This window comes from Aethalodelphis obliquidens, unplaced genomic scaffold, assembly GCF_003676395.1.
Source record: "Aethalodelphis obliquidens isolate GAN/ISIS:26980383/991018 unplaced genomic scaffold, ASM367639v1 scaffold17, whole genome shotgun sequence".
Classification (NCBI taxonomy): Eukaryota; Metazoa; Chordata; class Mammalia; order Artiodactyla; family Delphinidae; genus Aethalodelphis; species Aethalodelphis obliquidens.
In genome coordinates, this window is record NW_020837961.1 from 28,352,676 (window position 1) to 28,378,288 (window position 25,613).

A 25,613-nucleotide genomic window follows, 5' to 3' on the forward strand; every position below is an offset into this window, starting at 1 on the left:
GACATGGAGGGGAAGCACCATAGGGTCCTGCTCGGTTTCAATTTCATCGACGTCCCCATGACCCTACTTCGTCTCACCCAGTGTCCCCAAATCTTTTTTTAAATTGAGATATAACTGACGTATAACGTTATATTAGTTTCAGGTGTACAACACAATGATTCAACATTTGTATACATTGCAAAATGACCACAATAAGTCGAGTTAACATCCATCACCTCACACAGTCACAAATTGTTTTTCTTGTGATGAGAACTTTTAAGATCTACTTTCTTAGCAACTTTCTAATATACAATACAGTATTATTAACTGTAGTCACCATGCTGTACTTTACATTCCCCAGAATTTTAATTAATTTCAACATGACATGCTTTTGGATGTCTTATATGTAGGTACTCAAATTACTTATGGTGGCTTTCATGGAACCACGGGATTGAAATGGACATTAAGGAAGTGTCTGATCCAGCTCTTCAAAGAGAGTTCTAAAAGCCTGCCACATTGCTCCATCCTCACACACAGAGACAATTTTGCACCTTCACATCGTTTTCTCACTACTTGCCACTCTCTACCCATCATTCATTTACCTAAAGGAATTTGAGCCTACTACATGCCAAACATCCGTTTGGAAAAATAACAACCTATTACAAGACTGCTTTTGTAGATAACGATCTCTATGTAGGAGGAGCAGACGAAGTCAATACACATGTTCACATCTCATCTGTTCACTGTCTAGATGTTTGCCAGGCTAATCAATTATCTCTTGGGGAGCCACAATTATTTGCAGACTGTTCAAGTCTATCTTACAACCACATGTACGAGAAGGTGAGTCTACAAATTCTCTTATGTAATTCAAACTGAAGTCTACAAATTCTTCACCGTAAGTATCTATCTAAGTAGCCATGAGAAGGGGGAAAATAGTAATTGCTAAGGAAAGTAACTTTAATCTCAACCTGCCTGTACTCAAAAAAATCCCACCCCATCACTGCCCATTTTAAGGCTCTACTATTCCATCTGAAGGTAGATGGGTGCTTACAGGTTTAAGAGAAGCTGGGTTAAAAGAGAAAGTTAGGTTTGGGAATAACCAGTTAGTATCTGCTTCCTATAGGAGGTTGATTAAACATAGTGTAACACACTTCTAATATTCTGCTGCTTGAACTTTATGGGTCCCTGGATTTACTGATTAAGGTTTAGCCACACTGAGAAACGTGGTAATTGTTGTAACGACTCCAAATTAAATTAATGCAAACACAGTAAAGAGAATTGGGGAAAGCTAGCTAGCTAATGAATAATTTTATAAAGTGTCAAAAGCAGCTGACAAGAAAATAGTAATATTAATTAATACCAACTGGCTTCTCAAAAAATATCTAGCAGCCCCTCTTAGGAAATGTGATTACTGGGTCACAGTCCACAGATTCAGTGGCATTTGGAATAAGTCCTGCATCTCTCAACATTCTGGACTGTGAATAACCCTCAGATGGAGGAATGATCTCGCTGAGCATAAATCGTGCCAGGCCTTAGGTAACTCCCCCATCTTGTACTCGCTGGCAAGATATCACCTCCCAAAAGCTGTGGGTTGTAACACATTAATGTCTTGGGAGGTGGGGATGGGGGCGGACTTAGGTTTTCTGTGTTAAAATGTTAACATGAGTATATGTGTTTAAATGTTTAAAGGAAGACAATCAGGACTTTTCAGTGCAAGTTGATAATCTTTAAGAAAAAAAAAACTTTAATTGCAAAAGCAATGCCCATTTATTGCATAGAACTTGGAGATGATAGAAAAGCACAAAGTAAAAAATTAAATCCACCAACGATCCTCTGGAATGAGCATTGTAACAATTGATCGTATATTTTGCAATCTGCATATTGCACCAGGACTACGATGACAGGACTACTGAGAGAATGGGAAACTTTGGCTGAGCCAGGTATACAATGATGCTTAGGGAAAGAAAAGGGGTTAATTTTTTTTTTAAGAAAACACATCTTTAAGGGTTATTTTGACAAAAACTAGATAGAACACTGTAAGAGATTTTCACACTGTGACTGTCACACTTAACCAGCTCATAGGGGCAGAGACTAAGACACCCACCTTTGTGTCCTTAGCACCTAGGACACCTGGAAGGGAGGGAGGGAGGAAGGGAGGGAGGAAGGGAGGGAGGAAGGAAGGAAGGAAAGAAGGAAGGACAGAAGGAAGGAAGGAAGGAAGGGAGGAAATCCTTGCTGTTCCTTACCCTGGAGGACTTGCCTATGTAAGAAACAGCTTGATTATACATTAGTGAAGCAGAATGCCTCTCCTTGGGATTTTTCCACTTAAGGTTCATGTTCTACACCATTTTTGCTCTCACAGGTCAGAACATCTTAACAGACAGCATGTCTGTCCTTGAAGCAGCCCCACTGCCCTCCTGCCCTCAGTTTCAGATGACATCTCTCTCTTTGAGGTATACCCCAGAGTCTTCCCTGTAACTGAATGCTATGTACAACACACACTCCCTACTTTAAGTCAGAAAATCACAAACATACTCCACAGTTGGGAGATATTTGTTCAGCCATATTTTCACAATATAGTAGCACCCAGAGAGAAATAGTAAATGGCAGTCAAGCTCAGTTCAATGCAGCAAATATCGATTATGTGTTGTGTGCTGGCAACTGTCCTAGGCAACAGTATAAAAAATAAGGGCATTCTCCCTACTCTTGAAAATCTTACAGTCTGAAGAGGGGAGATAGGCACAGAAATTATTTCTGTACAATGTGCTAAGGGCAAGTGTCTCTGTATCTGGAAGATAAAAGAAGGGCACTGTATTAAATTCCTTCAAGTAACTTCCCCTGATTTATAAAACTTCCTCCTCAGGTTCTTTGGTTTAGGGTTTTTTGTTTTGGAATTATTTTTAATCCTTTTAACATGTTATACCTAGCAGGTATTGTATTAAGTGCTTTATAGATATTGTCTCAACTCTCAACAACCCTGTGAGATGGACATTACTTCCACATTTTAAAGATGAAGAAACTGAAACACAGAGATTTAAGTCACTTGCCCCAAATAATAAAATTGAGAAAATGAAAAAGTTAATATTCAAATAGTAATCTGTCTCCAAAATTTATTCTCTTTCCCAGAAACCTACTACTCTCAGATGAATGCAGTGGATCATAATTAGAATGGCAATTACCACAGTTTGAAAAAGTGGCAAAATTGACTATGCAATATCACGGGCCTCAAACAATGTTACCTTTTTCAGGATTACATTCATTGGGACCCAATGAAGTGTTCTCATGCATTCCATTTCTGAATATGTACCCATGTTACAAAGGTAGTTCACTTTGGGGATGTCAAAACAAAATAATTGAATAATTACATAAGAAAAGTATGCTTCGTTTCCTTTGATTATATACTCTCCCTTAATTAATAATTTCCAACGATTTACCATTGCCTTTAAGAAAGATTTCCATCCAAAACATAAATCCAGGCCTTCAAGGTCCTGCCATAATCTCTCCTGCCTCCACTGTGGAGTCTGTATTTACAAAGCCCATTTTTGAGCTTTCTTCCTCCTTAAATAAAATTATCAGGAATTTCTCATTTATCATGCACTGCCCCATAAAGAAAAAACTCTAATATCCGATCATTGGAATTATTCATGTCAATATAGGGGAACAATTATTTTGGTAATGTTACAAAGTGACAAAAATTATTGTCATTTTCAATCCAACCATCTATATTTAACTAATTTAAGAGGAAAAAAATGAGAATCTAGTAAAATTTAATTTCATTGTATTCTGTCTCCAGACTAAAGAATTTTTGTTTCCCTCTCTTAAGATCAAGTTCAAATTATATATATTTTTTTTATTTAAATAGAACAACCATGTAATAACCATGATTTTGATCTGATCTGCAGATTTCTTTCAAAAGCCATATGTGTGCGCTGTGGAACATTAGACATTACAAACAAGCAAAATTAAAACACATGTTCCTACCACCAAGAGATTACTATCCTTAACCTTTTAGTGTATAACCATGTTTTGTGTGAGAGTATTTTTCTCAAAATTTGTTTTTGAGCACTCAGATGAAAAAAGTGTTTTGTTTTGTTTTTTACTGTTAAATGAAATCTGCTGGCCACATTTTATGTCTCTGTTAATGAGAAAGTATCCTCTATTGTAAAGAGAATGCCCAAGAGAGGGAGCAGATGAGCAAAAACAGAGACTTGTACTTCTAAGGAGGTGCAAAATCATCTAAGAGTGAACTTCTCTATTTTGTAGATAACTTCATAACCATTCACAGTCAGCTTAGCAACACAGCTGGGGTTGTCAGCTGAGACGGGTTCAAGGAAAAATGTCCAAATTGCTATTCAGTCAAAATGGAAATGTTTTCCAAACACTGCAGAACAGGATGAAGAACGGAAAAAGAATGAGCGCAGCAAGTCTAAAGTAGAAAAGGAAACCATTTATTCTATAGTTCCAGTTTTTAAATGATAATAGAGTTGGATTTTCTCTTTTTGCCTGGCCTTCTACTAAGCACCTTAATGCATCTTATACTCTCTTAAACCCCATGAGATCAGTACTATTGTGCCTTCTTTCAAAGATGAGGAAAATGAGGCACTGAAAAGCTAAGTAACTTGCCCAAGTTCATAAATAGGAGTCAGGTTAGTTAATAAAGGAGTCAGGAATTAATTAACTATTAATTAATAGTTAATAAAGGAGTCAGGAATCAAATTCTGGCAACCTGGCTCCAGAGCCTGACCTCTAACAACTACTCTATTTTGCCTCTTCCAACCATCAAATTCTCTGAAGGTCAAACAGAGGAATGGGAAGAAGAAAATGCCTGCATGGAAACATCTCAGACGAAACCAATGTAGCAGAGTTCTCCAAACTAAGGGAGCAACTTGGAAGTACAAAGCCTACCATCATTTGTTAGGGAACTTCTCTGACAGAAAATAAACAGAGGAGGTGGTTTTGAATGAGTAATCTCACAGATACATCATCTTTGCAAGCCTGAAACTCTGGAACACAGCCCTTAGTACAAATCTCCCACAAAGTGCTGATCCAAGAAGAACCTTCCTTACTCAAACATCATCAATAATTAAAATGTGTCACCACAAGATCTGTACTAAGGTACTACATTTTAAAAAAAGGAAGAAAGTGGCAGGGAAAAAAGTCATACATGAAGCTCAAACACCGGATAATTGTAGCCCAAAGCCAATGAAAATTGTGACCAAAACTCTCTATATGACATCAAAGAAATCTTAAACAATTAATGAAAACTTTTATAAAATAAGAACCCAAAGCAAAGATACGAGAGCTTAGAAAAGCTGGCAAGATACCAGAAAGAGATGAAAGTGACCTGGCAGATCTTAGGAAAGATGTAAAAGAAGAAAAAAAAAATCACCACAAAAATGACACTCATTTTGAGACAGTAAAACACTGTGGAAACACAGTAAGGAACACGGAACACAGGAATGAGAAAAGTGGGAAAAAATGCAAATAAAGAATAGAGAGAAAATGACTGATCATAAAGACAAAGGAGATTGTACCATAGGTGTTTGGTGTCTCTAAATAAGAGAACAAAGTAAAATTTTTAAAACTTATGTCAAAAAGCAAAGAACAAATCAAAGAAGATTTAAATCTAAAGACAGAAGGATAACACTGTCTAAAAAAAATTGACACACGCAAAGCTTAACAGCCAAACATATCCATGTAAATTGAAAGACTTCAAATAAAGAATCCTTTAGCCATTGAGGCAGGAAGGAAAAATCCATCTATAAGGGGAAAATTCAGGATCAACTTTGACTTCTCAGCAACATTCAACACAAATACATAATTGAGAAATACCTGAAAAACCCTTAAGAAAGAAAAGGTAACCCAAAGATTTAATTCCTGACCAAACAAGCCTCAAATATAGAGATAACAGAAAACGTTTTTAGGCTTTCAAAAATTCAAAGAATACATTTATCCCTGAATCTTTCTGGAAGATGCTATTAAAGAACAAACTGAAACCAACTGAGAGATGAATAGACAACCTCCAATAAAGAGACTGACTGTAAGCATTGACTGCAGCCACAGGACTAAAACTAAAATAAGTCTAGGAATTTTTAAGTGAGGGGCTAGTATAATTACATATTGAAGTGTAATTACATTTGAAAACCAAAAGTCAAAAGAGATCATTTAAAGTTAATTAGTCAAGAAATATGTAATACACTTAAAGGTAAAGACTTAGAAAAAGAATATAAACAACTAAAACCAAAAGTTTAGGTAAAGATAGTCAGAAGAAGTGGAAATACACTAACTTTGTCACTGTTTATAGTAGAGTCAAGAGATATTTCCTAAATAAATATATGATTAAGAGTATTTAATAAAGTTTTAATTAAAATTTAATAATAATAAAAAATACCAGTTGAACAAAATGCAAACATTCCAAATCATCAAAAGAAACACTTAGAAAGTGAAGGGAGGTCATTTGTGAGTGTTTTAAGCTACCAAAACAGAGTGAAACATAAAAGAAAAAACAGGGGACATCCCTGGTGGTGCAGTGATTGAGAATCCACCTGCTGGTGCAGGAGACTCATGTTGGATCCCTGGTCCAGGAAGATCCCACATGCCGCAGAGCAACTAAGCCAGTGCGCCACAACTACTGAGTCTGTGCTCTAGACCTCGCGTGCCACAACTACTGAGCCCGTGAGCCACAACTACGGAAGGCCGTTCACCTAGAGCCCTGCTCCTCAACGAGAAGCCACCACAATGAGAAGCCTGTGCACTGCAATGAAGAGTAGCCCCACTTGCCGCAACTAGAGAGAGAGTCCACGCACAGTAACAAAGATCCAAGGCAGCCAAAACAAACAAAACAGAACTGAGAAAATACATCAGCTAAGGAAACTCATTCAAAAAAAAGGGAGGAAGAAAAATCTGACTGGACTCAAATAAGCTGAGGTATAAGAGGAACAACTTTAAAGATGATCCAAAAAGGTTGAAAGTGAAATAATGGACAAAAATAGGACATGCAAATGTAAAGCTAAGGAAAGAAGGTGTCATGATCTTAACAGTCAGACCCAGTTGAATTCAAGGCCAAAAATATTTAACTAAAAATAAAACAAGGAGAATATTCTATCATAGTAAAGGATGCAATCCACAATGAATAAAAAAAATAGAGTATCTGTAATATCCACTCATCAACCTTTTTTCTTTTTTTCTAAGTTTTATTAAGGTATAATTGGGCAAAAAATGTATATATTTAATATGTACAACTTGATATTTTGATATACATATACATTGTGAAGTTATCACCACAGTCAAGATAATTAAGGTGGGAGATCAAGATGGCAGAGTAAAAGGACACAGAGCTCACCTCCCCGTACGAACACATCAAAAATACATCTATATGTGGAACAATTCTCACTGAAAACTAACTAGAGACTGGCAGAAAAACTATTATGAAACCAAGGCTCTAAGAAAGAGCCACACAGAATCAGGTAGTAAGAGAAGAGAAGCGATCAGGTCAGGACCTGCACCCCTATAGGAGAAGACACAGAAGAAGAGGGTGATTATACAAGTTCAGTGATCCTCCCTGGAGAATAAGTGCTTCCAACCACATATTAGGTGCCCCAGCCCTGGGGTCCAACATGGAGAGGCTGAGTCCCCTTAGCTGGTGAAAACCAGTGGAACTGACATTGGGGCTGTAAGAAACCTAGACTCTGCTCATGAAGAGAGCATACACACTTGCTTACACCTGAAACAAGGCAGAGGAAGCAGATTGAAACTGCCCAGGACTGTGGCTGGTTTCCTATGATGGTCCTAGCATGAGCCCCAGCCTGAGCTGAGTGCCCACTCCAGCCCCACTTGTTCCACGGTACAACTCCAACTGGGGCAAGGGCTACTGAAGCCAAGGGGAGTGTGCAGTCGTAAGAGACAGAGCCACCTTGGGCCTGGCATGGTGTCTGAACAGGGCAAGGGCAGCCATTACTGGTGTTTGCAAAGGCAGCACATCAGGACCAGTCCAGATCTCTGACTAGTGCCAGGACCATCACAGCTCACACTCCAGCCTATGCTGAGCAGCCACTCCAGCTCCTCTTGCCCCAGCACTGCTCCCCTCGGGGGTTGAGGGTGCCAGTGCTCAGAGCGGGGAGAGCACACACTTCAAGGAAACAGAGCCAGCCCGAATCCACCCCTCAGGGCTTCTGCTCCAGCAACGTGGGACCCAACACCAGCTCCAATAGGGTGGTGCTGGCCACTGAACAGAGGAGAAGCTCCAGCTCACACCTGGCTCTGGCTCTAGTCCCTCCATCTCCAGTCATGCCACCTACCAAGGTGATAGCTGCCAGCACACCCTGGGCAAAGATGAGATTTGTGCTCACATCAGATCCAGGGCTCCCACCAAAGCCACTGGGCACACACAGACTGTATAGGGTTGCTCCCTCACAAGGACATCTCTCCAAGACTGGAACGGGTAACTGTTTCACCTAGTTTCATAGAGACAGAGAAAGTTAAACAAAATGAGAAGACAGAGGAATTTGTTTCAAATGGAAGACCAAGAAAAAAACCTTGAAAAAACAGCTAATGAAACAAATAATTTACCAGATAAAGAGTTTGAAGCATTAGTAATAAGAATGTTAACTAAATTAGGGAAAAGACTAGATGAACACAGTGAGAATTTCAATAAGGAACTAGAAAATATGAAAAAAGGACCAGTCAGAACTGAAGAATGCAGTAACTGAAATGAAAAACGCACTAGAAGGAATTAACAGGAGACTAAGTGATACAGAAAAACGCATAAGTGATCTACAAGATAGAAAAATAGAAATCACCAAGTCAGAAGAACAGCAAAAAGAAAAACAAACTGAACAAATGAGAACATATCTATGAGACAACATCAAGCATACCAACGTTTGCATTATAGCGGTCCCAGAAGGAGAAGAGAGAGAAAAGGTGGTCAAAATATATTTGATGAAATTATGGCTGAAAATTTCCCAAAATTAAGAAGGAAGTATATCCAGGCACAAGAAGCGCAGATAGTCCCAAACAAGGTGAACACAAATAGACCCACACCACCACATTTTATAATTTAAGATGCAAAAGTTAAAGACAAAGAGAATTCTAGAGGCAGCAAGAGAAAAACATAGTCATACACAGGGAATGCCAACAAGATTATCAGCTGATTTTTCTGCAGAAACTTCTCAGGCCAGAAGAGAGTGACCTGATATATTTAAAGTGCTGAAATGGCTTTTCCCAGTATACCCTACCCAGCAAGATTATCATTTAGAATTAAAGGAGAGATAAAGAACTTCTCAGACAAGCAAAAACTAAATGACTTCATCAATACTAAACCTACTCTAAAAAAAATTGTTAAAGGGTCTTCTCTAAGTGGAAAAGAAAAGGCTACAACAATAATTAAGAATCTATAGGAAAGGAAAATATCACACTAGAAAGGTAAATATACAGTAAAGACTGTGGATCAACCACTTAAATAAGCTAGTATGAAGATTAAAAGACAAAATATTATAAAAGCAACTATAATTACAATAATAGTGAAGGGATAAACATGAAGATGTAAAATATGACATCAAAAACACAAAACACGGGGCAGGGGAGTAAAAAAAATTGTAAATCTTTTAAAATATATTTGAACTCAAATGACTACCAGTTTAAAACAAGTAGGTATAGTTATCGGTCAGCATATATGAACCGTATGGTAACCACAAATCAAAAACCTACAAGAGATCAACAAAAACTAGAAAGAAAAGAACACAAGCATACCACTAAAGAAAATCACCCAGATGTTTTAGCTGGAGCTCCAATAGCCATCTTGGACTATAAAGTGACCTTGGAAAAGGAACTTCCTCATAGTGAAGCAGTGAAATGAAAAAGGCATGAATCCTTCATATCATGAAATATCATACAAGCCTTGGATGTATACTACCTCCACAGGAGAGAGATATAAACCTCAATTTTGTTTAATCCTCCATTACTTTATGTTTACTATTCTCAGCTGAACTTAGACTCAACCAATACAATTCCCTTTGTCTTTGTATCATACCTTACACCAAAATAAATTCCAGAATTCTTAAATATTTAAATGCTAAAAACAAAACAAAAGCCATGAGAGCATGAAAAGAAAACATGAGAGAATTATCTTTATAATTTTGAAGAAGGGCTTTCTAAATATAACACAAAACCTAGAGAACATAAAATGAAAGGTGGTAAAGTTCAACTACATAAAAACTCGGCACAGCAAAAACAAGACAGAACAAAATACCAAAACAAGCTTAAAAGACAAACAGCAAACTAGGTAAAATATTTGCAATATATTTTGCATTAGACTAAGGCTAAATTCCACTATATATATTGGTCAATAACATCAAACAGTAACCCAGTAGAAAAGCTGGCAATGACTATGAACAGTCAGTTTATACAAAAGGAAATATGAATAACTCTAAACATATGAAAAGAGGATCAGTCTTGCTCATAATAAGAGAAATACAAATTAAAGCTACCAAGAGGTATCATTTTATACCTATCGGATTGACAAAAATCAAAGACTTTGATAACACATGCTTTGATCAAGGTTTTGAGGAAAGAGGTAGTTACATATTACTAAGTGTGAATTGGTACAACATAAACTGAGAGCAATTTGACAATATATATCAAAAGTGTCAGTACACACAATTTTGACCCCAAAATTCCACGTCCAGAAATGTATCTTACGATGCATGTGAACATTTGCCAAATGATGCATGTCCAAGGATATTCACCTTTGCCTTACTTGGGAAGATCGTAAAGGACCTAAATGTCCACCAGTAGGAACTGGTTAAATAAAATACAGAATATTTACAAACTGGAATCCTATGCAGCTATTAAAAGGAGCTCTCTATGCACTGATATGGAATGAAAAGAGATACATTTTTGGTGAGGGAAAATATATTTATTACAATTCCTTTTGTGCTTGAAAATGCAAAGAATATATATATGTATAATTATATGTATTATATATATAATTAAGAATATATATTATTATATATAATTTAAATTAGATAGCTCTATAAAATGCATTGTTGCAACAGACCAAATGTTAAAATAATCCGTTAATAATTGAAGTGAAATAGAGTGATGATATTTATTTCATTATATGAAAGCAAAAAATAGTCTCAGTGTCCTTTCATTTAAAGAAAATCAGTAAAGTCCATGAGAGCAGATTCTTTGCCTTGTTCCCAGCCATCCCCAGAACCTGTGACAGGATCTGACACAGAATAAGGGTACACTACATATTCACAGAGAAATTAAAGATTTAAATTGAATTATAACTAAAAGAAACAACCAAAAATGTGATGTTATAATCTATCATTGAAATTCATGGTAAATTGCTTTGCCTTAGTAGGTATTAATCCTCTTCTGATTTTCATGATGTCTAGGGTCTCACTGATTTTTCACCTGCCACATTTACTGTATCGTTAGCTCTGGAGAACAGACTGCAATTTCTTGGGTAATTTTCTTTCTTTTTTTTTTAATTATAAATTTATTTATTTATTTATTTATGGTTGTGTTGGTCTTCATTGCTGCACGTGGGCTTTCTCTAGTTGTGAGAGCAGGGCTTACTCTTTGTTGCCGTGTGCGGGCTTCTCATTGCGGTGGCTTCTCTTGTTGCGGAGCACGGGCTCTAGGCAAGTGGGCTTCAGTAGCTGTGGCATGTGGGCTCAGGAGTCGTGGCTTGCGGGCTCTAGAGAGCAGGTTCAGTAGTTGTGACACACGGGCTTAGTTGCTCCGCAGCATGTGTGATCTTCCCGGACCCGGGCTCAAACCCATGTCCCCTGCATCGGCAGGCAGATTCTTAACCACTGCGCCACCAAGGAAGTCCCTGTTGGGCAATTTTCATGTTGTGGCACTTGATCTCTTTTCACACACACACACACACTCACACTCTCCTCCATTTTACTGTTATCAGGCTGCTCACTTCTTCTCACACCAGCTGCTCTTCCCACCTGCTCCCCACAAACATAAGGTAAATCCTCCATCTGATGCACAGAAGGGACATGAGCAAAGAAAAGGGTAAATTTCCAAGGATGGTTCTCTTCTCAGTGGAGGCAGAGAGGGTTGAAAGAGCTCAGAAGCTAGGTAGTAGGCAGAGAACATGATTTCAGTTCAAGTACAAAATAGAAACACTCTGGCATCAATCAGAAAGTAGAGGGAGATGTGGTCTTTGGGGAGGATTTTTCCTTTTGGCTGAAGTTCAAAATCCCAAACCGTTCCTTAGAATGGAGGCATTTATTAAAGAAGACTGCAGTCTCTTCTGAGAAAGCAGTGAGATTCCTAAGAATTCTTCCCTTAATTTCAGTGTCATGGTTTCCAACTAGCAATGAGGTTTTAATAAGGACATCTTAAGCAGCCACATAGCACAGGGAGATCAGCTCGGTGCTTTGTGACCACCTAGAGGGGTGGGATAAGGAGGGTGGGAGGGAGATGCAAGTGGGAGGAGATATGGGGATATATGTATATGAATAGCTGATTCACTGTTATAAAGCAGAAACTAACACACCATAATAAAGCAATTATACTCCAATAAAGATGTTAAAAAAAATGACATCTTAGGCATATTTCTCATCACATTTGATGACTCAAAAAATATGGGCACTCTGAGGTCCTTGGAGAATATGATGTAGATATTTTTTCTAGAAAAACATTCAAAAGTTGCCCATAGTAAAGTAGGTTGTTTTTTTTGTTTTGTTTTGTTTTGGGGTTTTTTTGGGGTTTTTGGGGGGGTTTTTTGTTGTTTTTTTTTTTTGCCGTACGCGGGCCTCTCACTGTTGTGGCCTCTCCCGTTGCGGAGCACAGGCTCCGGACGCGCAGGCTCAGTGGCCATGGCTCACGGGCCCAGCCACTCCGTGGCATGTGGGATCTTCCTGGACCGGGGCACGAACCCGTGTCCCCTGCATCGGCAGGCGGACTCTCAACCACTGTGCCACGAGGGAAGCCCAAAGTAGGTTTTTTTGAACCTCAAACTGGAGTATGAAATTGAAAAAACAATTAATCTATTTTTTAAAATCTGTTTAATTAAGATGAGTTACGGATATAAAGTTATGCTAGGATCTGCTTCTTGTTTTTCTTTTGTGGGAGTATAGCTTATTTTTGTTCAATTAAATTATTTTTATTTTAATTGGAAGTCATCTGGTATGGGAATTTAAAGAAGAGAAGAAGGAAGATTCAGCCACATCAGTGACAATGGCATGAGCCACTGCTAAGAATGAAAGCAGCAGAAGTTGGGAGAAACCAGGTTAACTATTGAGTACCAGAGGCAAAATCTGTGGTGGAGAATCGGGTTGACACAGAACAAATAGAATAATCTTCTACGGAGCTGAAGCCCAGGGCTCAGACAAACCAAGATAACAATATGAAAAGCCCTCTACAGTCTGTCATACAGAGTGAAGTAAGTCAGAAAGAGAATAACAAATATCATATATTAACACATATATGCGGAATCTGAAAAAAAATCGTATAGACGATATTATTTACAAAGCAGAAATAGAGACACAGATGTAGTGAACAAACGTATGGATACCAAGGGGGAAAAAGGGGTGGGATGAATTGGGAGACTGGGGTTGACATATGTACACTATTGATACTATGTATAAAATAGATAACTAATGAGAATCTACAGTATAGCTCAGGGAACTCTACTCAATGCTCTGTGGTGACCTAAATGGGAAGGAAATCCAAAAGAGAGGGGATATATGTATATGTATAGCTGATTCATTTTGCTGTACAGCAGAAACTAACACAACATTGTAAAGCAACTATACTCCAATAAAAAAATAAAAACTAAAAAAGTAAAAAAAGAGGCAAAGTGAACATAAGCATAGAGGTGTTTATTCAAGTGCAGCGCCACCAAGTGGAAGAAGAAGGAATTACCATTATATATCCAAGCCAGTCTCCTGTCTTCTTTCACACATGATCCAACAAATATTAATCGATGATATTCTCTGTTCAAAACACTACGCTGAGTACTGGAGTGAACGAAACAAACATGGTCTCTAACCTCGTGGAGCTTATATTATGGGGGGGTAGGTCAAATAAATAAATTAGTAACTTGATTAAAAGGTAAGCAAATAAAATATTTAACATGAGACTAGTACAATGGAGGAAACAAGCAGGATGCTGAGAGGTAGAACAGGGAGAGGGGGCCTATTTTAGAAAGAATGACCAGGAAAGGCTGCCTGAAATGATATTCAGCTGAGACATGAAGGATGAGAAGGAACCAGCCATGAGACAAATGGAGGATGAGGTACCTAGACGAAGAGCCCAGCCGGTGCAAAGATCCAGAGGTGAGAAAAACACAACCTATTCAAAGAACTGCAAGAAAATCCATACGGCTGCAAACTGGTGCTTCTTGTGTAGCTACCCTCCCCATCACAGTTTATCCCACAGCTCACAAGCATCTTGAAATCATAGCTGCCTGGAGTATCTAAATCATTCCTCTTCTTTCATTTCTCCTTGAGAAATACTGTCTAAATCATGACCTCAAGCTGGTGACTAATCAGGAGGAAATTTTCTTCAAACGTTGTTTTTTGTTTTCTTTTGTTTTAATATAATGATATACTTCAAATACTAAAAAAGCACTGGGAAGCTGTCTAATTAATGTATATGTATTTGTATGTGTCTCCACAAAGACCCACCCACCTAACTCGGAATCATTGGCCGGTTCATAAGGTTACCATGGGACCACCTTCCCAGAGCCCGGAGCTCACTTACCATCTCGCTGGGTTTCCCACACAGGTCTCAGTGAGGTGAGGACCCTTTAGGGAACCACACAGCTAGGGAGAGTCAGCAGGCACTCTAAACCTGACGAGAGAAAAAAAAAAATTAATCATGTGGTCTGAAGCCTACTCCTACCTTGAATTGGTGGAGGTAATGCTAACCTTTAGAAAATAAATTATTTTGTATATGAAAGATGTTTGAATCTTGGTCCACAACCCAGGAATATGAGAAATGTCACATTTCTTTCTTTCCTTCCTATGAACCTAAATAAAACTCAATTTCTGTCCCACCAGGTGGTGGGAAATTCAATTTTAGTCGTCATGGGGTTTCTTTTCCTCCTACTTGCTGCCACCTCCAACTCCAGGCCATGCAAAAGTCTCCCAGTCTCATTTAAAGAGGTCAGAAATGACATTCTTGGATGGCTCTGGAACCACACTACCTAGATTTGTATCATGGTTCTGCCACTGACCAGTATGTCACATTGGGTAACCTACTTAACCTCTCTGACCATTAATGGGGTTAATGATAGTAATTACCTCACAGGGTTATTGGACAGTTAGATGTGTTAATATATATGCAAGTTTCTTAGGATAATGTCTGGCACTTAAGTATGCAGTAAATATGTATCACCATCATCATTATCATTTTTACATGATGTGAAGGTATCCGGAACTTTCCTCCAGTAACTGGTCCACACCAGTTATCAGAGATGCCCAGTCTCTAAAGGATTATCCTCATATCCTGAGGCCCTGCTACTTCTGGTTGGAAGCACCTAAGCCTGTGAAATGTTGTCCCTACCCAAGACACCTTGGAATAAGCCACAGGCCCCACCAAAGTTCCAACTATTCCCCAGGAATCTCTCTGTGAGCATTTCCCCATCTTCCCTCTTAGGACCCTTGAAAGCCTCTCCTCCCTCTCAGAACACCCAGCAAAATGCCTTCAGTGAGTTTAGTCTCATCAACAATAGCAAAACTAAGCTTCAGAAACGTCAAGCAATTTTTGCTGCTTGTATAAAAGCTGGCTACCTGCTTGGGGAGGAATCAGAGAAATGAGAAAATACAGAGAGAATAAACATGAATCTTTAGCTGTTTTGGTGGTGCTGAACTCTCTCAGCTTTTGCTTGTCTGTAAAGGTTTTAATTTCTCCATCAAATCTGAACGAGATCCTTGCTGGGTAGAGTAATCTTGGTTGCAGGTTTTTCTCCTTCATCACTTTAAATATGTCCTGCCAGTCCCTTCTGGCTTGCAGAGTTTCTGCTGAAAGATCAGCTGTTAACCTTATGGGGATTCCCTTTTATGGTATTTGTTGTTTTTCCCTTGCTGCTTTTAATATGTTTTCTTTGTATTTAATTTCTGACAGTTTGATTAATATGTGTCTTGGCACATTTCTCCTTGGATTTATCCTGTATGGGACTCTCTGTGCTTCCTGGACTTGGTTAACTATTTCCTTTCCCATATTAGGGAAGTTTTCAACTATAATCTCTTCAAATATTTTCTCAGTCCCTTTCTTTTTCTCTTCTTCTTTTGGCACCCCTATAATTCGAATGTTGGTGCGTTTAATGTTGTCTCAGAGGTCTCTGAGTCTGTCCTCAGTTCTTTTCATTCTTTTTTCTTTATTCTGCTCTGCAGTAGTTATTTCCACTATTTTATCTTCCAGGTCACTTATCCGTTCTTCTGCCTCAGTTATTCTGCTATTGATCCCATTTAGAGTAATTTTAATTTCATTTGTTGTGTGGTTCATCATTGTTACTTTCATCTTTAATTCTTCTCGGTCCTTGTTAAATGTTTCTTCCATTTTGTCCATTCTATTTCCAAGATTTTGGATCATCTTTACTATCATTATTCTGAATTCTTTTTCAGGGAGACTGCCTACTTCCTCTTCATTTGTTAGGTCTGGTGGGTTTTTATCTTGCTCCTTCATCTGCTGTGTGTTTTTCTGTCTTCTCATTTTGCTTATCTTACTGTGTTTGGGGTCTCCTTTTTGCAGGCTGCAGGTTCGTAGTTCCTGTTGTTTTTGGTGTCTGTCCCCAGTGGCTAAGATTGGTTTAGTGGGTTGTGTAGGCTTCCTGGTGGAGGGGACTAATGCCTGTGCTCTGGTGGATGAGGCTGGATCTTGTCTTTCTGGTGGGAAGGTCCACGTCTGGTGGTGTGTTTTGGGGTGTCTGTGGACTTATTATGATTTTAGGCAGCCTCTCTGCTAATGGGTGGGGTTGTGTTCCTGTCTTGCTAGTTGTTTGGCATAGGATGTCCAGCACTGTAGCTTGCTGGTTGTTGAGTGAAGCTGGGTGCTGGTGTTGAGATGGAGATCTCTGGGAGATTTTCGCCATTTGATATTATGTGGAGCTGGAAGGTCTCTTGTGGACCAGTATCCTGAAGTTGGCTCTGCCACCTCAGAGGCACAGCACTGACTCCTGGCTGCAGCACCAACAGCCTTTCATCCACACGGGTCAGAGTAAAAGGGAGACAAAGTAGAGAGAAAGAATTAGTAGAAGTATAAAGATAGAAAGAAACAAAGAAAGAAAGAGGGAGGGAGGGAGGGAGGGAGGGAGGGAGGAAGGAAGGAAAGAGGGAAGGAAGAAAAGCAAGCAAGAAAGAAAGAAGATAAAGTAAAATAAAATAAAGTAAGATAAAATATAATAAAGTTATTAAAATAAAAAAATAATTATTAGGAAAAGAAATTTATTTTTTAAATGGACGGATAGAACCCTGGGACAAATGGTGGAAGCAAAGCTATACAGACAAAATCTCACAGAGAAGCATACACATACACACTCACAAAAAGAGGTAAAGGGGAAAAAATAATCTTGCTCTCAAGTCCACTTCCTTAATTTGGGAAGATTCGTTGTCTATTCATGTATTCCACAGATGCAGGGTACATCAAGTTTATTGTGGAGCTTTAATCCGCTGCTTCTGAGGCTGCTGGGGGAGATTTCCCTTTTTCTTTGTTCGCACAGCTCCCGGGGGCTCAGCTTTGGATTTGGCCCCGCCTCTGCGTGTAGGTCGCCTGAGGGCGTGTGTTCTTCGCTCAGACAGGACGGGGTTAAAGGAGCCGCTGATTCGGGGGCTCTGGCTCACTCAGGCCGGCGAGTGGGAGGGGCATGGAGTGCGGGGCGGGCCTGCGGCGGCAGAGGCCGACGTGACGTTGCACCAGCCTGAGGCGCGCCGTGCGTTCTCCCGGGGAAGTTGTCCCTGGATCCCAGGACCCTGGAAGTGGCGGGCTGCACAGGCTCCCCGGAAGGGGGGTGTGGATAGTAACCCGTGCTCGCACACAGGCTTCTTGGTGGCGGCAGCAGCGGCCTTAGCGTCTCATGCCCGTCTCTGGGGTCTGCGCTGTTAGCCGCGGCTCGCGCCCGTCTCTGGAGCTCCTTTAAGCAGAGCTCTTAATCCCCTCTCCTCGCGCACCAGGAAACAAAGAGGGAATAAAAAGTCTCTTGCCTCTTCGGCAGGTCCAGACTTTTCCCCGGACTCCCTCCCGGCTAGCCGTGGCGCACTAGCCCCCTTCAGGCTGTGTTCACGCCGCCAACCCCAGTCCTCTCCCGGCGCTCTGACCGAAGCCCGAGCCTCAGCTCCCAGCCCCGCCCGCCCCGGCGGGTGAGCAGACAAGCCTCTCGAGCTGGTGAGTGCCGGTCGGCCCTGATCCTCTGTGCGGAAATCTCTCCGCTTTGCCCTCTGCACCCCTGTTGCTGTGCTCTCCTCCTTGGCTCCGAAGCTTCCCCCCCTCCGTCACCCACAGTCTCCGCCCGCGAAGGGGCTCCTAGTGTGTGGAAAGCTTTCCTCCTTCACAGCTCCCTCCCACTGGTGCGGGTCCCGTCCCTATCCTTTTGTCTCTGTTTATTCTTTTTTCTTTTGCCCTATCCAGGTACGTGGGGGGTTTCTTGCCTTTTGGGAGGTCTGAGGTCTTCTGCCAGCGTTCAGTAGGTGTTCTGTAGGAGTTGTTCCACGTGTAGATGTATTTCTGGTGTATCTGTGGGGAGGAAGGTGATCTCCGCGTCTTACTCTTCCGCCATCTTCCCGGAAGCCCCCACCTCCTTCTTGATGGAGAATAACCTCATGCTCAACTAAGGTGACTTCTTAGTAAAGCCAGTCCATGCCCTTTTTATTTTCTTTTAATTTTTTATTTATTTTTGGCTGCATTGGGTCTTGGTTGCTGTGCGCGGGCTTTTCTCTAGCTGCGGTGATTAGGGTCTACTCTTCATTGCCGTGCGCCAGCTTCTCATTGCAGTGGCTTCTCTTGTTGCGGAGCATGGGCTCTAGGTGCACGGGCTTCAGTAGTTGTGGCACACGGGCTCAGTAGTTGTGACTCGCGGGCTCTAGAGCGCAGGCTCAGTAGTTGTGGCACACGGGCTTAGTTGCTGCATGGCATGTGGGATCTTCCCAAACCAGGGCTTGAACCTGTGTCCCCTGCATTGGCAGGTGGATTCTTACCCACTGTGCCACCAGGGAAGCCCCTCCATGCCCTTTTCATAACTGACTTACAAAGTTTCCAAAATAAGGATTACAGGAATTTTCCCCATCCCTTCCATACCCACACAGCTGCCAGATACAGGATGCTTAGTGGGATCTACCTACCACACCCCTGCCATATGCAGACATACTGCAGAGCAGCACAGAGCTGTGTGTTGAGTGGAGAATTTGGCTCTGTGCCCCATCCCACATAAAGGTAGGCAAAGACTCACAGATGTGAGCCCCACATGCAGCAAGAAATCCTAATTATTGGAAGATGAGCCACTGAGCCCTGCCTCTATTTCTTACAGCAGCAGTGCACCTCACTGAAACCTGGAAAATATTTCAGCTTTGGGATGCACTAAGATGTACTGGAGAGAGTGTAGATCCAGCTTCACTATTCACTCTTTTACCTTGGGGAGGTTACTTAAATGAGTTTCCTCATATATAAAATCCAGATAATAACAGAACCTATCTCACAGGGATGGTGTTTGGATTTAATGAAATCGTGTATAAAGCTTGCAGCACAATGCCTAGCACAGAGTAAGCACTCAGAAAATACCAGTTCCCTCTCTTCACTTTTCCTTTTCTATAAAGAGACACCACCTTTCTTTCTTTCTGACTTAGTCTCATAAAAATCACTCCTATGAATTTAGGCGAAGGTGTGGTCTCAAGAAGGCAATAATTAGATGCAATTGAGTTACTAAGGAAGGAAAGGGGATTGGGGTTTTAAATATGTTTAATGTGTTTTCCAAAGAACACATTAGCCTGCATTTGGTTTTATTAAATGATTTGTGTAGTATTTATCTTCTTAGTCAATTTTGAGGAAGCAGTAAGAATTGCCTAGGGACAATGGGGCTTGAGACCTGAACATTTATATACTTAGACAGAAGTGAGTGAAGGGGGAGGTCCAGTGGCCTCTAACCAAGGGATAAGTATCAAGCCACAAAGGGGAGAATGAAGACAGTTTTCTGAATTCAGAATTCTGCTTAGAATCAGCCCTGGTAACCTGCATGGGAAAATGAAATAAAATAATGTAGATCATTAACTATATCACAGCAAGTAGATATTTGAATCCACTCTGCTCAAATATGTCAATAAGAACTTGCAAGCAATACTTCTTGTCTTATGAGAATTGACTATATTCTTTTGCAATGACAGGCTTTCTCTAACACTAGAGAATTCAGTTCAATTCAACCAGCATCTATCATGCCCCTATTATATGCCCTCAAGCTACAAGTCCTTGCAGTGATAGGGAATCAATCTTATCTCCACTAAAAGTCAACTCTGAAAGAACCACTCTAAAAGACCAGACAAGGGTTCAGGAGAAATGTGCTGTTCACATAACTTTAGTGATATTTACACAAAATTCATTGGTTTTGTTCCACTTACAGTTGGCTTGAGACTGTCATATTGAGGAGGGAAAATAAGCGCTAGTGATTAACACAGTGAGGGTTTTTTTTTTAACATATTCTCTTTTTTTGAGGTAAAATTGGTATAGAACATTATATTAGTTTCAGGCATACAACATAATAGTTCAATCTTTGTATACACTACAAAGTGATCACCCCAATAAGTCTAGTTACCACCCATCACCATTTCCTGCCTTCCACCACAATTACTCCCTTTATCCATTTCACCCAACCCCCAACCTCCGTCCCCTCTGAAGACCAGCAATCTGTTCTCTCTATGTTTTGTTTCGTTTTGTTTGTTCATTTGTGTGTTTCTCTATTCCACATATAAATGAAATCATACAATATTTGTCTTCCTCTGCCTGACTTATTTCACTTTGCATAATATCTTCAAGATCCTCAAGTTGTTGAAACAGCAAGATTTCCTTCTTTTTCACAGTTGAGCAATTTTATATATATATTTGTTTCCATATATTGGCCTTTGTGTATAATGCTACAATGAATACCAGGATTCATGTTTTTTTTCAATTAGTGTTTTCATTTTCTTCAGATAAATACCCAGAAGTGGAATAGCTGGAACATAGGGTAGTTCTATCTTTGATTCTTTTGAGGAACGTCTATACTGTTTTCCACAGTAGCTGCATCAATTAGCATTATCACCAACAGTGTACAGGGCTCCCTTTCTCCACATCCTCTCCAACACTTGCTGTTTCTCTTATTTTTAATAATAGCCATTCTAACAGGTGTAAGGTGGTATCTCATTGTGGTTTTGATTTGCATTTCCCTGATGATTAGTAATGTTAAACATCTTCTCATGTGTCTGTCTGAATGTGTGCTTCAGAAAAATGTCTGTTCAAATCTTCTGCCCACTTTTAGATAAGATTGTTTGGTTTTATGCTATTGTTTAAGTTCTTTATGTATTTTGGATATTAGCCCTTTAACAGATATATGATTTGCAAATATTTTCTCCTATTCGGTATGTTGCCTTTTGATTTTCCTGATGTTTTCTTTTTGCTGTGTGGAAGCTTTTTACTTTGATGTACTATCACTTGTTTATTTTTGCTCTTGTTGCCTTTGCTTTTGAAGTCAGGTTCAAACTTCAATTCCAGGACTGCTCAGTGTCAAGAAGTTTACTGCCTATGTTTTCTTCTAGGGGTTTTATGGTTTCAGGTATTACATTCAAGTCTTTAATCCATATTTAGTTAATTTTTGTGAATGGTGTAAGATAGTGGTCAAGTTTCATTCTTTTGCATATGGCTGTCCAGTTTTCCCACTTACACCATTTATAGAAGAGACTGTCCTTCATCTACACGTTCTTTAGTGTCTTACATTGCCCAAGGCCAATGGCATTCTCCAGGTAACATTTCTTTAACAGAAGATGTCTGATAAGGTTGGGATGCTCTAAAGCCTATGTATAACACAGTTCAAAAGAAAAGTCAACACTATGATAACCTGAGCCCAGCAGACTGAAGGGCTATGGAAGTTTCAGAGGCTTAGAGTGCATAGAGAACCAGAGACAGGCATGAACTGCACAAAAATCTTTAAGAACAGGTGACTGGTGATCTGTGTGATAACAAATGCAGAGGGAAAGCCAGGGTCTTGTTGACCATGAGGGTCTTGGTAGTAGAGCAGAGGAGTAGAGAGAGAACTAAATGCTCATAACTTTGAAGACACATGTCCAAGAAAAGAGTACCTAGAAGCTAATTCACTCGACCAATTCACCTCGGAATCTTCACATTTTGATACCTTATAGACGGTTGGCCAAAAAGTTCGTTCGAGTTTTTCCATACGCTATTATGGAGGGAGGAGACCTCCAAGATGGCGGAGGAGTGAGACGTGGAGATCACCTTCCTCCCCACAAATATATCAAAACTACATCTGCGTGTGGAACAACTCCTACAGAGCACCTACTGAACGCTGGCAGAAGACCTCAGACTTGCCAAAAGACAAGAAACCCCCCACCTACCTGGGTAGGGAAAAAGAAAAAACAGAGACAAAAGAATAGGGACAGGAGACGCACCTCCGGTAGGGAGCTGTGAAGGAGGAGAAGTTTCCACACACTAGGAAGCCCCTTCACTGGGGGAGACGAGGGAGGGGCGGAGGGGGGTAAGCTTCAGAGCCACAGAGGAGAGCGCAGCAACAGGGGTGCGGAGGGCAAAGCAGAGAGGTTCCTGCACGGAGGATCAGTGCTGACCAGCCCTCACCAGCCCCAGAGGCTTGTCTGCTCACTGCCGGAGTGGGCGGGGCTGGGAGCTGAGGCTCGGGCTTTGGAGGTCAGACCCCAGGGAGAGGACTGGGGTTGGCTGCGTGAACACAGCCTGAAGGGGCTATTGCGCCACAGCTAGCCGGGAGGGAGTTCGGGAAAATGTCTGGAACTGCAGAAGAGACAAAAGACAATTGATCCAGGGTGCGCGAGGTGAGGGGATTCAGCGTACCACCTAAACGAGCTCCAGAGACAGGCGTGAGCTGCGACTATCAGCAAGGATTCTTCAGTATATGCAAATCAATCAATGTGACATACCATATTAACCAATGGAAGGATAAAAGCCATATGATCATCTCAATAGAAGCAGAAAAAACTTTCGACAAAATTCAACACCCATTTACGATAAAAACCCTCCAGAAAGTAGGCATAGAGGGGACTTACCTCAACATAATAAAGGCCATATATGACAAACCCAGAGCCAACATCGTTCTTGATGGTGAAAATCTAAAACCATTTCCTCTAAGATCAGGAACAAAACAAGGTTGCCCACTCTCGCCACTATTAGTCAACATAGTCTTAGAAGTTTTAGCCACAGCATTTAGAAAAGAAAAAGGAATCCAAATCAGAAAGGAAGAAGCAAAGCTGTCACTGTTTGCAGATGACATGATACTATACATAGAGAATCCTAAAGACACTACCAGAAAACTACAAGAGCTAATAAATGAATTTGGTAAGGTAACAGGATACAAAATTAATGCACAGAAATCTCTTGCATTCCAATATACTAATGATGAAAAATCTGAAAGAGAAATTAAGGAAACACTCCCATTTACCACTGCAACAAAAAAGAATAAAATACCTAAGAATAAACACCTAAGGAGACAAAAGCCCTCTATGCAGAATACTATAAGACACTGATAAAAAAAAAATTAAAGATGATACATACAGATGGAGAGATATACCATGTTCTTGGATTGGAAGAATCAATATTGTGAAAATGACTCTACTACCCAAAACAATCTACAGATTCAGTGCAATCCCTATCAAATTACCAATGGCATTTTTCACAGAACTAGAACAAAAAAATTCACAATTTGTATGGAAACTCAAAAGACCCAGAATAGCCAAAGCAATCTTGAGAAAGAAAAATGGAGCTGAAGGAATCAGGCTCCCTGACTTCAGACTATACTACAAAGCTACAGTAATCAAGACAGTATGGTACTGGCACAAAAACAGAAATATAGATCAATGGAACAGGATTGAAAGCCCAGACATAAACCCATGCACATATGGTCACCTTATCTTTGATAAAAGAGGCAAGAACATACAATGGAGAAAAGACAGCCAATAAGTGGTTCTGGGAAAACTGGACAGCTACATGTAAAATAATGAAATTAGAACACTTCCTAACACCATATACAAAAAGAAACTCAAAATGGATTAAAAACCAAAGTGTAAGGTCAGACACTATAAAACTCTTAGAGGAAAACATAGGCCAAACACTCTATGACGTAAATCACAGAAAGATCCTTTTAGATCTACCTCCTAGAGAAATGGAAATAAAAACAAAAATAAACAAATGAGACCTAATGAAACTTAAAAGCTTTTGCACAGCAAAGGAAACCACAAGCAAGATGAAAAGACAACCCTCAAAATGGGAGAAAATATTTGCAAATGAAGCAACTGACAAAGGATTAATCTCCAAAATTTACAAGCAGCTCATGCAGCTCAATATCAAAAACACAAACAACCCAATCCAAAAATGGGCAGAAGACCTAAATAGACATTTCCCCAGAGAAAATATACAGATTGCCAACAAACACATGAAAGAATGCTCAACATCACTAATCATTAGAAAAATGCAAATCAAAACTACAATGAGGTATCACCTCACACCAGTCAGAATGGCCATCATCAAAAAATCTACAAACAATAAATGCTGGAGTGGCTGTGGAGAAAAGGGAACCCTCTCGCACTGTTGGTGGGAATGTAAATTGGTACAGCCACTATGGAGAACTGTATGGAGGTTCCTTAAAAAATCTAAAAATAGAACTACCATATGACCCAGCAATCCCACTACTGGGCATATACCCTGAGAAAACTATAATTCAAAAAGAGTCATGTACCACAATGTTCACTGCAGCTCTATTTACAATAGCCAGGACATGCAGCAACCTAAGTGTCCATCAATAGATGAATGGATAAAGAAGATGTGGCACATATATACAATGAAATATTACTCAGCCATAAGAAGAAATGAAACTGAGTTATTTCTAGTGAGGTGGATGGATATACTGTACGTCATACAGAGTGAAGTAAGTCAGAAAGAGAAAAACAAATACCATATGCTAACACATATATATGGAATCTAAAAAAAAAAAGTTTCTGAAGAACCTAGGGGCAGGATAGGAATAAAGACGCAGATGTAGAGAATGGACTTGAGGACATGGGAAGGGGGAAAGGTAAACTGGGACGAAGTGAGAGAGTGGCATGGACTTATATATACTACCAAATGTAAAATAGATAGCTAGTGGGGAGCAGCCGCATAGCACAGGGAGATCAGCTCGGTGCTTTGTGACCCCCTAGAGGGGTGGGTTAGGGAGGGTGGGAGGGAGACACAAGAGGAAGGAGATATGAGGATATATGTATATGTATAGCTGAGTCACTTTGTTATAAAGCAGAAATTAACACACCACTCTAAAGCAATTATACTCCAATAAAGATGTTAAAAAAAAAAGGAGTACTACTCAGTAGTAAAAATAAATTATACACAACTTTTGAATATAAAAATTTTATGTTAAATGAAAGAAATAGATACAAAAAAAAAAAATAGATACA